We start from the raw sequence: 13,934 nt of genomic DNA on the forward strand, positions 1-13,934 counted from the left end.
AGCCAGGCTTTAGAGCCAGAAGGGGCTTTGCAGTCTGCGGGTTATTCCTTCTACAGATGAAGCAGCTGAACCCCAGTGGCTTCGTGCGTGTTGGAACCATGTTCGTGTTACTTTTCTCTGGTGGAGCGGGAGGTAGCACTCGTCCGTCATTGTTGATGAATAAACCCGTGCACCCTCTTGTAGAACAGAGGTGTCAAAACATAGAGTTGGGATGAAAAATACTCGTAAAGCAAGGGATTTAGCCACTCCGAAGCGAGCTCTGTCTTATTGGGACCTAGAGCATGTTTCTTTTGTGAGACTGGCACACCGCATTGTTGATTTTTCCCTTTTTGCGAGAGCTATTTTGGTGATGTGCTCTGGGTGACATCCAAGTTTTCAACGACAAGCTGAGCCACAAGAGCCTTCGGTAGTGAGCAGCAGGCTAAGGCAAGGGGTTTTATGCCCAGGATGAGTGACAGACCCCACGAAGGATTCTCTCTCTTGGTCATGTTGTGACCGTTAAGACAGGTCGGAGCAGAAGTGGAAGAGGACTGTGGTCACCTCAGTGACAGCCTCAGAGCCCCAAGCCCGTTCTGGCTGTGGCTTCATCCAGCTGGGTTGTTAGAGCTGCCTTTTCTTTCTTTCTTTCTTTCTTTCTTTCTTTCTTTCTTTCTTTCTTTATTTCTTTTTTCCTTCCTTCCTTTCTTTCTTTCTTTCTTTCTTTCTTTCTTTCTTTCTTTCTTTTAAGGCTCTTAGATTCTGATTAGGAATTTTCTTAGGCCCTCTTGAGAATAAAGATAAATCTGACCTTCTTGTATTCCCAAGGGCTGTACAATTCTCCCCCTGTCTATTTCCAGACCAACGTGGAGCTTCCTGGTTGGATTCCATCTGTCCAGTCTGGGGAATGGTCACGTGGAAACAACCAGCAAACACAACTGTGCTATTCTTTTTTTACCTTCCAGACTTCGACTTCAAATAACCCTTTAGCCTCTGGGTCTCCACTAACTGGCGGGGTGACCTGGGCCCATTCCTTCCTGTTAGGAGTGAATGATCTCCAAGGCTCCCTCTGGCTCTGTCTCTATGGTGGGTGTCTGCCTGTTCTGTCATGGTAATGACATCTAGTGGGAGATGCAGACTTCTCTGTAGACTTCTTTTTCCTCTGCCATCCTCATTTGTGTTCCTCTGGACATGCAGAGAGTTCAAATGACGGTCTCCTTTCGTAGTATACGTAAAACATAAATTGCTACGGAAGTTTCTCCAGCACCACAGTGACCTTCAGTCATGGTGTTTCTACAAAACAGTTGAATTCTCTAAATAAAAATCGGAGACATTTTTCTAAGAGATTTCCTCCTTTACACACTTGAAAACTGTGAAATAACAGTTTATTCCTTGTTAAAATCTTTATAGGAGATGGTGGGCTTTTAGATTTTCTACACCGTACGTGTTTGCCGTGTGCTTTTTAAAAGCTCTTGGTTGATAAAGTTGTGACCAATAAATGTGTTTTATGCCCAAGTTGTAAATGTGTGGGTGTGGTGTTTTATCTGAGCAGAATGGATTCTCTTTCCACGCCTTGCCAACGCTGAATTCACTTGGACTTGAGGGCGGATACAGGCAAGGGAACGGCAGCAGAATCGTGAGCATTGCAGATTCTCATACTGAAGAGCCCGGCCTTTTAGATGCCCTGCATGAGAGACAAGACAAAACAGAAGGCAGGGGCAGAGCTGAACGAAAAGCACAGATGTGCCGGATGAAATAAGAGCAGAGAACAGGAAGAGGAAACAAGACAGGAAGCTGCCGTGGTCAAAATAAGAGTGAAACTGGGGCGCCTGGGTGGCGCAGTCGGTTAAGCGTCCGACTTCAGCCAGGTCACGATCTCGCGGTCTGTGAGTTCGAGCCCCGCGTCAGGCATCTGGGCTGGCTGATGGCTCGGAGCCTGGAGCCTGTTTCCGATTCTGTGTCTCCCTCTCTCTGCCCCTCCCCCGTTCATGCTCTGTCTCTCTCTGTCCCAAAAATAAATAAAAAAAAAAAAAAACGTTGAAAAAAAAAAAAAATAAGAGTGAAACTTGTTAGTTACAGAAATGTTCAAAAACTGGTAGAAAAATTGATAGATTCCAAATCAAAGGAATCATTGCTATGGGTACGGGGTTTCTTTTTGGGTGATGAAATGTTTTAAAATTCGACCATGGTGATGGCCGCACAACTCTGCAGATACACTAAAAACTCCTACACGCCTCTCTTCAAGTGGGTGGATTTTACGATATGTGAGTTATACCTCAATAAAGCTCTTTTATACACTCGAGTCGGTCATCCGCTTGGCAAAATAAGGGAAGAAGCAAAAAACTAAATTCCTTTTTTTGTGTGTGTCAGCAGTAAAATCGCCTCCCTTTGATGTCAGCATTTTGGATGACAGAGTTTTCGCCTTGATTTTTGAGACCTGGTGGTGTTTCCGGTGTTATCAAAACAGGTGTTTTCAATACTCTTAAAATATTTTATCGGATAAAGAACATGCTGGTTTATTATTGTGTAAAAACACTGCTTGACTTTAACTTTTCCCAGTATTTTATTAATACTGTGGCTAATAATAAATATTGTCATATAAAACCCATCAACATTTATTGACCACCTACAATGTACCAGATACAGAGCTAGGAGAGTTTATGTACATTATGACATTTAACTCTTAAAATAGCCGTGTGAGATCAGTACTATTTTTATCCCATAAAAAAATTGGGGTTAAGAGGGGCTAAGAACTTTGCTTGAGACAACCCTCATGTTGGGGGTGGAGCTCAGATAGGATGCCAGGTCCTCTGGCCAGAACCCATGCTTTGGATGTAGGGCTCAGGAGCCCTGGGGCGTCCACCATCCCCATCACTAACTTGTGTGACTTTGGGTAAGTGACCTTATACTCTTCACCTATGGAAGGAAAAGGTGGGACATGATTACTAAGATTCTTGGTGGGTCCCTCTACCGGCGATTCTTTTCGCAAGCCATCTACATTTCTGAATGCCGCGCCCCCACACCCCCACCACAATCCACCCACACATAGACCCAATAGACACAGGGGCCATTCTCAGCACTGGAACAGTCGTGAGCACCAATTGTGAGATGGCAAAATGTTGTGGCCGGCATTAGCAGGACAGAGGAAGAAAGTTTCATTAAATGGACCGATATTTGTGGTCCAAGTTAAGCATTTAAAATGTTATATTAAGAACACCTATGTAGCTGAAAGGCTTGATTTTTTTTTTCTTTTTTTGGTAGCTATGACTGCATGGGGCACTAGTTGGGGGAAAGGTCGTTTCTCCCAACCATGTATTTTTTTAAGTTCATTTTATTTCTCACGTGTATATGTATATGTGTGTTTGCAAGCACCTTTTAAAATTTTTCGTCATGAAATTGCCACATGTTCCAAATTTAAGAAGAAATGTCTCCGGTTTGATGTCTCCTTCCCTGCCTTCTCCAGTCCATCAGCAACATCTCTAAAAACTCTAGAGAGAAAGGCAATTTGATCTTTAGTTTGGCCTGGCATTGACATTTTATGTGTGATGCTAAAATAATGGAAGGCTGTCATCTATCTTACGTTGGTTGACTCTCTAAGAGTGGGATCATATAATTTGTCATCTGAAATTCACTTAATTTTAAAATAACATTGAATTCCTAAACATAGAATGTTAAGTCATATTAAATAATTTCAGTGGGATTTGCAGAAGGGTTTATATATTACGTACATAAATAGAGACATTGATGGGGAGATACATAGTCATTACTGTTATTGAAATAATACCCAAATCAAGGGAGATTTTTAAATCACTGGGAATCAAAGCAAATGTGATTCATTTGGGAACTGGCTATACTTTTACGGACGAGTTTGATTTTTATTTTGAATAGTAGGTAGGTGATTGAACTCAGTGCCATCATTATGGCAAATAAACGCAGGAGACGGGACGTACGTTTCTGTAGCAAGCCGCCTACCGTGTCAAACTGAGACACAAGCATAGCCAGGCCTTCAAAGCAGTTCCAAAGGAAGCAGAGGGCAAAGTTAAATTGCAAGAAGCAACTAAGGACCTCTTGTGGTCTGTCAGAGGTAAGGTCAAGGACAACAGAAGTAGGGAAACATTGAAAAGGAAGGGAGGACGCTGGGAGGAGGAACAGCCCCAGGGAAGAGACAGACGTCTTACCATCATACACTTCCCGTTAAAGGAACGTTCACATTCTACTCCACGGTGTGTCCCTGTCCCAGAGGGTCTTCTTCTCAGTAACAGATGACAGGAACACATCTGGTGCTGCCTAAGAGAGGTGTGATCTCGGAAATGGTATTCTTTGGGAGGAAGGTCACGTCCTCTCGTTGGCCGCTGGCTGGTGATGTGAAGGAGTGATTCCTGCATGAACAGCCCACACGTTCTTAGCCCTACCAGGCCACTATGATTAGGACCTTTGCTATTGCCTGATTACTGTCATGACTCCACTCTGACCTAGTCAGCTAGACAGTTGCAGATCTTAGCTGAAAATCATGGGAGACCCTGAAAGCCCTCTCTGCCCCCATCGCTGTGCCAAGTTGACAGATGATACGATAGCAATGACTGCAAAGATCAAATAGGCAAATGAAAACAGAATGGTAAAGTCGCGTTTGTTCAAATCTCCATAGGCATTGGGATCCTTACAACTATCTGTTTCCACTGTTACTGTTGAGAGTTCCGTGAACCAAACCATCAGGATGATTTGGCCACAGAGCTGAGTTTAGATGTTTAGATGACAGAGTTTATGCAAAGCAGCGTGCCCTACTGGTCAATTGTGGCCAGAGAAAATGCTTTTCATAAGGAACTGTTGACATTGAACTTTTGAATCGCTCTGAAGCTGTTACCACATCCTTTTGGCCTGGCTCTATTGCAGGGTTTATTTCCTTTTCCACATCTTGATAGGCTTAGAAACCGCCCCGGGGCCATTATTTCAAAGGAGAAATTTCTCTTCCATCCTGCCCATGATTTCTCTTTGCTCTGGGCTCTAGTTTTTGTGAAGCAGGGATGCAGTGGCTTCAGTCTGATCCTCTATCTGGGGTATGTAATGTGTTTTCTGCTAATTCACAGAGTTCCATCAGGGATAGTCTCTGCCAGGATTATTTGGCAAGAGTCCACTGAAGAATTACTTTCAGCTTTGTTTGTGGTTACTAGATTCCATTGGAATTTCCTGCATTTCCCAGCGATTCAAAGATTCTCATGGAGGGGTGGAGGCTGGGGCTGCAAGGTGTGTTTCTGCCAGTAAATGCAAGAAGTCCGGGTGCTGCGTGGAGGTAGAGGTTCAGGGCCCGGTTCTTGTGAACATCTTCCCAGTTAATTGGACGATCTTGACCAAGCACTGACTTGGTGAAAAGCACCAAGGCGCGGGACCCGTGTGCTCCCCTCTCTGGGCCCATAACTGGAGAACTATCTCATTGGAGAGAGAGGGAAGCAAGTGTCTCCAGAGCAGCACCAGCCCGGAGCTTTGGCCCGGGACTTGCCTGGCTTTAGCAGTGAAAGCTCCCGTCCTGGGAAGCCCCCCTCAGTCACAGGCAAAGTGGGACACCGTGGGCAGGAAGGCAGAATAGTTCACGGCCCTGGTGTTGAGGGCACAGCTAGCCGTTCTGTCCACCTTTGGGAGGGACCACAGGGAGGCATTTTATTTAAAAAATGCTCCAGGGCTACCTGGGGCTCAGTCAGTTAAGCGTCTGACTTCGACTCGGGTCGTGATCTCATGGTTCGTGAGTTCGAGCCTCACATCGGGCTCTCTGCTGTCAGTACAGAGCCTGCTTCGGATCCTCTGTCCCCGCTCTCTCTCTCTGCCCTTCCCCCACTCACTCTTTCTCTCTCTCTCAAAAATAAACATTAAAAAAATTGTTTTAAATGCTTCAGAGATTAGCTTTTAAACTAATTTTTGGAAAATGAATCTCCAACTTAGCTGTGTATCCTATGATACTCTGAAATTTCTCAGTCTCTGTATGTTCAATGTGAATGATGGTCTTAAAGGTTCTGGAAGGTCTCTGTACCTTTGAGTGGGATTTTGTTGTGAGTTCTTCTTAATGCACTGTCTTGTTTGAGTGGCCTCAAAACTAACGACAGTGAATATTCCCGAAGAGCCTGGGTCCTGTGGAGAGTGTCGTGTGTATATGTGACTGTGACTGTCTTTTCTGGGCTTCAGTTTCTCTTTCTTCGAGGAGAAATTATTTTCTTCTATAATGGATTTCTAAAATACTTTTAATGAAGGGGTGCTTAGACACTGGAACTTTTGGAACTGAAGTTATACTTAGAAATCTGAAATGTTATAAGGGAAGGGAAGCAAAAATAATATAAAAACAGGGAGGGGGACAAAACAGAAGAGACTCTTCAATTTAGAGAACAAACAGAGGGTTGCTGGAGGGGTTGTGAGAGGGGGGATGGGCTAAATGGGGAAGGGGCGTTAAGGAATCTACTCCTGAAATCATTGTTGCACTATATGCTAACTAACTTTGATGTAAATTAGTAAATAAATAAATTATTAAAAAAAAAAGAAATCTGAAATGTCAGGAAATACCCTAAACTTTACATAAACTTTACCGTAGGTTTTTTGTTTTTTTTTTTACTTTTCATCATTCTTTGTTTTTTTTTTTCAATATATGAAGTTTATTGTCAAATTGGTTTCCATTTTACTGTTTTTACTTTGTTTTTTCTGCCCTTTACTTGTTAAATATATATTTTATATATAAACAATAACATAATAGTTAACATAATACTTATATTAGTATAAATATATAAACATAGCTATATAAATAATATAATTATTAATAACTATATATATATTCAAATCTTATTTTTTATGCCTTATTCCCAAAAGAACCATATGTGGAATAGCTCTCTGAGAGATTTGAGACTCTTAACTGTCACATGAAACTTAATAAAAATGAGAACTGAATATAAGAATATACAATTTTGAGTATTCACTTACAATAATAAAATTCTCTCTCCTACACAGAAGTTCCGAGTGATAGAAACTAGCAATCGTTGATCCTTTTACATCTTTGCCACCATTAAATGAGCACACTGAATCTTAAGACACAGTTTTTAAACTTGTTTTTTTTTATCCTCCCCACCCCAAGACCCTTGGCAGGTTTAACTTAGACTGAAGTTGAACTCCCCTCAATTGGAGTCTGGGGTTGCATGACCACGATCAAATTGCTAAAGAAAACAGAAAGTTTCCCATGACAAGCATCTAACTTATTCTTTCCACAGTGACCATTCTTGAGACTAGGTTTAGAAAATCTCGAGACTGCTTGAAATCAATTCCTACTCCAGAGACTCGAGAAAGCCTTAGCTCGTCCACCAATATAGCCAATAATATAGCAAATAGAAATGTCAACACAAGAAGAAGAAAGGTGTCCATTTTCTTCCTTTACTTTGCTAGAAATCTTGCTGTCTTTCCCAGGATCCCTCTTGCAAACCTTACTTGACATCTCATTGGTCGAAACTGGGTCCCATGGGTCACCCCCAGGTACAGATATAGCCGGGAAAATGACTACTGACTTCCCATTCTCTCCAACATTGTCTCTCAGTGGACTTTTTCGGGGAAGACTAGGATAGTAAATAGCTTAGTCAATAACTACTCAACTCCGTCAGTGTTGTGCAAAAGTAGCCGTAGATAATTATAAATGAGTGAATGTGGCCGTGCTCCGATGAAACTTTATTATGGACGTGGAGTTTCAAATTTCATGTACTTTTCATGAAACCTTCTTTTGATCTTTCTTGAACCATTCGAAGGTGTGAAAATCATTTTTAGTTCGCAGGCTATATAAAAACAGGAGGCCGACCTGACTTGATTTGCGGACCCCAGGGGAGGGTGAGAACAGTTTGTGGGGGACACCGTATAGCTGCTGCAAATAGGCTCCGTACCTTGAATATAGAATATAGGAAAGTGATGACAAGCTCAACCTATGAAGCCTACCTTAATTTTCCTGATGTCAGCAAGCAAAGTCTGCTTCCGAATCATGGTCTTTGTCATGAACACATTAAAGTCTACCAGATGCCTTTAACTCAGAAAGTCTGTATCGCTGATATTCTAGGTCAGGAGATCTTTATATATGTTTACATATTTTGTTTTAAATTGCCCTATAGTGACTGCAAAACTGGATCAGACCTACAGAGAAAACTCTAGAATGCAGTGTAGAACTGGAACCAGATAATTATTAACACTGTAGCCCAGACATTTGCATAATTGCTCAAAGGTCTGTTTGTATGAGCTTCATGAAAATTCAGAAATAATGCTACCCTAGATAGTGGTTAAAACAGAAGAATGGTATATTAGATATGTTGATCTAATTAGATATGTTGATCTAATGATTATTCTTTTTGAAACTATTTATAACATGTTACCTGTTCGTTCCCTTAGAAACTCTCTGTCCTCTTTTGAACTTTACAGTTAATTTTATAATCATGTTGTGTGTATGTATTTGTATGTAAGTATAAAAGTATTATATACGTACATATGTAGACATATATACATATGATATAACCTAGGCATGATATGTTATATATACTACATGTAATATATGCATATAACTATACATATATAATATGTACATACATATACATAATAAGCAGCACTCTCTCCCTCCTCCCATCACATAGCTGAAGGGTCTAGGGATTCAGGCGTGGATCCAGATGCTGACATGATATCATCAGAACTCAGTCTGTCTCCATCTATCTTCTCTCCACTGTGTTGACTTCTCTGTCAGACTCCCTTCATGGTCATAAGACAGGCACCAACAACAGCAGGCACACATCCTACAAGATCAGCACTCCCAAAGGAGAAAGAACTCTTTTTCCTAGAATTGGGTCTCAGTTGAACTGATTTGGCTCCTGTGTCCATCCCTGAACGCATCATTGTGGTCAAGGGGTGGGGGGGATATACTGACTTGCCTGGGCTCTGTGGTTGAGTGTCCCTTCCCTAGAGATGGGGACATTGTGGGGCTGGCTGGATTTCTAAACCACGTGGACAGGGAATAAAGGAAAGTGGGTCCCCAAAGGAAATCAGGGTGAATAGATTCTGGAAAGGCAAAAATAAGGGTCCACTATGGTGACATTAACATTTGATATTTAGGGGTGCCTTGGTGGTTCTGTCGGTTGAGCGTCCGACTTAGGCTCAGGTCATGATCTCATGGTTCATGAGTTCGAGCCCTGTGTTGGGCTCACTGATGTCAGCACGGAGCCCACTTGGATCCTCTGTCCCCCTCTCTCTCTTTCTGCCCCACCCCCCTCATGCTCTCTCTCTCTCTCAGAAATAAACATTAAACAATTTTTTGACTTTTAACAAAGGAATTGGGAAGAGAATATGGAGACTTCCAGAAAATGAATGAGGAATGGGAAAAAAAACCATAGGAATGTGAGGAAAATGTTTTATAGGAAACTGGGCGTGGTCAGTGGTTCATCAGCTTGGCAATGTATCAGAGAAATCTAGGTAGTTAAAAAACAAACAAAACAGATTTCTGTAACTTACCCCAGACTGACTGAAGCAGAATCTGGGAAGGTGGGGTCCGGGACTCTGTATCTTTTTAAATCTCCACAGGCAATAGATGTGCAGCTTATTCATAGACTTGTTTCGGGCACTACTGAATAGGGTCGTAGAGTATGGGCTAAGCTGCTGTAACAGAGAGACCGCAAACTACAGACGCCTGAAGACATTAATCTCTTTGTCATGTAATAGCTTGAAGGTGAATAGTCCAGGATGGTGGGTGGGTTTATTCAAAAACAAAGTTCCGGGGCGCCTGGGTGGCTCAGTCAGTTAAGCGACCAACTCTTGGTTTCAGCTCAGATCATGATCTCATGGTTTCGTGAGTTTGAGCCCCGCATTGGGCTCCGAGCTGGCAGCGCGGAGCCTGCTTGGGATTCTCTCTCTCCCTCTCTCCCTGCCCCTCCCCTACTCATGCTGTTTCTGTCTCTCTCAAAATAAATAAATAAACTTAATTTAAAAAATTAAAAAAAAAACCCAACAAAGTGCCTTCCATTTGTTTCTCCACCGTCCCCTCGGGTGTCGTCCTTGTCTGTACAGTTGACACTGGCTGCCACCCCGTTCACATTCTAGCCCACAGGGAAAACAGAGAGAGGGCGGAGAAGTGCCAAGTTGTCAAGGCCAAGGTTCAGAAGTGCACACATGACTGCCACTTTCATGATATTGGTCTGAACTTAGTCCACATCGCACAGCAAGAGCAAGGGAAGCTGGAAAGTATAGTTTTTCTCTTGCCTGAGATATAAATATGTATTTTTTTTCTTGTTTCCAAAAACAGACCCTCACATATATACATAAGTAGACAGGTGGATGTCTGCCCAGCTAAAATTGGACCCCTAAAAATTAAACATTTATTACTTTCAGTTAAACGTGACAAATTGAACGGTACAAGTCTTTATTGTTTTTCATGAAACTCCTCAAGTGAAAATAAAAATGATTAAAAAAAAATGTCAAAGAGAGCAGGGGAGGGGTAAGAGGAGAAAGTGATGTCAAAACTATTTCGCAAGATGGAAAACAGATGGACAAGTGGTAAGTGACTCGCCAGAACAGAAAAGGCAGAAACTTAATGCCAGAGAGAGTCGGGGTGAAGAGTCCTGTAAAAAGCAGGTGATTCCCATTGCAGGATCTCTGGAAGGCCAACCCATTGAGGGCACCAACTATTTGAAGTTGGGTGTGGAGGGGATCAAAACCAAAGAGGATCGTCACAAATCTCCTTAAGGAGAAGACTCACAGATTCCCTACCCTAAAGCCAGCAGCTCTTGCCCCTACCCGAACAGAGCACAAGAGTTTTGCTCTTGGAAATTCTGGAGAAATTTTACACTCTGGGAATACCAGGCTCAGTAGAGAGAGATGGGGTGGTGAGGTGCCTTTAAAGCTGATTGAGCGACAGTCTCCATTTTGAATGGTAATTCCCATCACCCTCTTCCCACACTAGGTTCCCACTATCCTCAGTACCAACTTCCTATCACCCCAATAGGAGAATAGATAATTCCTCTGTGGGGAAACCCACTAACCCAAGAGAGAAGACCCACAGATTCCAATTTATGTGGGTCTCCATCTGCCACAATCTACTGAAGCCCACCAACGAATAAACTATTTACACAGGGCTGCTGGTCAGCATTTTGGTGTCTGTAAGGAAGATTCAAGAATCATCAGACGTTTCAAGAATGCCTTCAACGGGAAATAGAACAAATAAGGAACATGAGAGAGAGGGAAACTTCAGAAAATTTACCTTTAGAGAGACAAGAGAAGAGTTTACAACAATAAAACAAGAACAGAACACTATGTACAGAAGAGCATTTAGAATGGAGAAAGTGACATAACTATAGAGAATAATGGGGGGAGGGGAGGACAAAAATAGGTGTGGGGATGTAAGAGGGAGCCAAATCCTCATACTGCTTAGAAGAGAGCCAGCAGATGAAGTCTCATTTTTAAAAAGCCAAGAAATAGCAATTTAAGCATGTAATTTAGAATGTAGGTATAAACAGGGGCCCCTGGGTGGCTCCGTTGGTTAAGTGTCTGACTTCTGTTCAGGTCATGATCTCATGGTTCATGGGTTTGAGCCCTGGATCGGGTTCTCTGCTGTCAGCTCAGAGCCCACTTTGGAACCTCTGTCTCCCTCTCTCTCTGCCCCTTGCATGCTCTCTCTCTCTCTCTCAAAAATAAATAAACATTAAAAAAAGAAAGAATGTAGATATACTTACATAAAGGAGGGGCACTTGGGTGTCTCAGTTGGTTAAGCATCCGACTTTTGATCTCAGCTTAGGTCTTGATCTCAGGGTCATGAGTTCAAGCCCTGTGTTGGGCTCCATGCTGGGCATGGAGCCTACTTAAAAAAAAAAAAAAAAAAAAAAAAAAACATAAAGGAAAAGGCAAGTGAGTTGAAAATTATCAACTCTGGAAGTGAGAATGGAGGGTGGGGGAGGGGAGGCAGGGGCTGCTGCTTTTCATTATAAGCCAATACTTGGCTTGCTGATTTGATTTGCTAATCCATGCATATAGCAGAAAAATACATTCTCAGACTTTTATTAGTTTTAATATCATTCTAAAATATTTTACATATACCTTAATTAAGAATGTTATTACTTCATATTGTCGAGACTACTTCTTCGCAAGAGGTGCACGAGATGTGTAAGAAGACTCTCTGTGAAGTAATTAGTGAGAAGAGATACAGACGGACCAGGGGGAAGAGGCGGTTTATGAGGGAACTCACAGACTTAAGACATGAAGGCATTTGGAAGAGTCCAGAAACTTTCAGGAGGGAAAGTGAGAACTTCTATTTTAAGAAATCTGAGCAAACCATTATAGACCAAGCTGCCAAATATCTACAGAGAGTTGGCAGATGTTGTAGAACGCACAGACGCTCTGTTTTTAAAAATAATTTTGTTTGTATGTTTTAATAATCGGAAGTCATTTTGTTTGGATGATATTGGGAAATGAAGGCTTGTATTTCCCTTTAAGTTCTCACCAGAAGTGCTTTGCAGAGCAGTAAGTCAGACACTACAAATTGGCTTCTCAAAACCCCGCCTCCCTGACCGGCATCCCACTAAACAGGTCAGATACTTGCTTTCTCAATCTTACTCTAAGCTAAGAGTGCCCACGTGTTCCAGTTGTGGCCAATGAAATATGAGGGAGTCTGGTTAGGGGCTTCTGGGGAGTTCTTTTCTTCCTGATAAGGAGTTGGTGCACTGAGGGAGATTCTGCATGATACCTGTGGACGATGTCATTTTGGAGCTCTCTGTGGCCGTCTTGAAACCACAAGGGCAAGGCCAAAGGAATCTCCCAAGACACCAACCCAAAGCTCTGGCATCAACAAATGTTAAACCGATAGCAGTAACTGTCTAAGTCAAGTCTCCCTGTTATGCAAGCACAAAAAAGCCAAGGTGCATTTGTTATGCAAGAACGAAAAAGCCAAGTTTTCTGTTTTGTGCAACCAAAAGCATTCCTATTTTCATCATGGGTCCAAAATATGTCATTGTATTGTTTTTACAAATAATGTAATGTCCGTGATTAGGCAGTGTCCCCTGTGGTCATTGAGTGAAAGAAGGTAAAATGATTTACTCACATCAATATGATCATTCCATTCCATTTGTACACTTGTATGAAAGTTTAAAACAGCTTCTCAAGACGTGTGCCTTGACATACAGATATTGTAGGTGTGACGACATATTGACCCCCTCATCCCTGGGGGTTGCTTGGAGAGGCCTGGGGTGGTAGGAGTGGCCAGTACTATGAGGGTCCCTGGGGCAGCGAGAACTCCTTCTAGGCTGCCTTATCCATTTACCCTCAATGCACTCGTCAAATATAATCCTTAACCCTGAGTGCCATCGAGTGTAATGGGTCAGGGAACCATACCCTACAACTTGTGCGTAGCACTTATGTGTCCTGTCTCTCTTGGTCTTTGCAGGAGTGTTGTGCAGTTATTCTTAATCTCATCCTCCAAAGGTAAAAGTTGAGTCCTTCGATAAGTTCGACATTTTAGGATTCAAAAAAGTCAGACATTGTACCACTACACAAAGAACTGTACCCTACAAAATTTGATTTTTAAATTTTAATCACCCATGCTGGGTTGAGCCATTTTCACCTTTATCTGTTGGCTCCCGTGACAGATGATCAGGAAGCATTTGCTGAGTACCTCCCATGTACATAAAGGCCTCAAAGAAGACCACGTTGACTGAAATTCCCTGAAAAACAAGCCAACAATAGGCAAAAATGAGAAAAGGGTTAAGCCTATTAGGTTTGCCTGTCAATTCTTACCGCATTGGACCTGTCCACAGGGCCTGACATTCTGTTGGTTTCCGTGGATAAAAGTTGCCTTAAACAGTGAAAGAGAGTAAAGTACAGAGGTGACGTATGGCCAGAAAGATGTAATTCTCCCCTCCAGGTCTCTTAGCATTGGCACCCCCAAAGGAATATCATTATACGGGAAATAAAGTTTACTTGTTGACTTC

At 42.3% G+C, this 13,934-nt stretch overlaps 1 protein-coding gene across 1 annotated transcript in view; it reads left to right on the forward strand.

The window, feature by feature from the left end:
• MOGAT1 (monoacylglycerol O-acyltransferase 1) overlaps positions 1-1,867 on the forward strand; it is a 38,726-nt gene extending 36,859 nt beyond the window's left edge. Inside the window, exon 7 of the transcript XR_006205726.1 lies at positions 1,529-1,867. The gene's annotated coding sequence lies outside the window, so the exon portion shown is untranslated. The remainder of the gene's footprint in view (positions 1-1,528) is intronic.
• The last annotated feature ends 12,067 nt before the right edge of the window (positions 1,868-13,934 follow it).

The sequence above is a fragment of the Panthera leo genome, chromosome C1 (genome assembly GCF_018350215.1).
Source record: "Panthera leo isolate Ple1 chromosome C1, P.leo_Ple1_pat1.1, whole genome shotgun sequence".
In the NCBI taxonomy this organism is placed as follows: Eukaryota; Metazoa; Chordata; class Mammalia; order Carnivora; family Felidae; genus Panthera; species Panthera leo.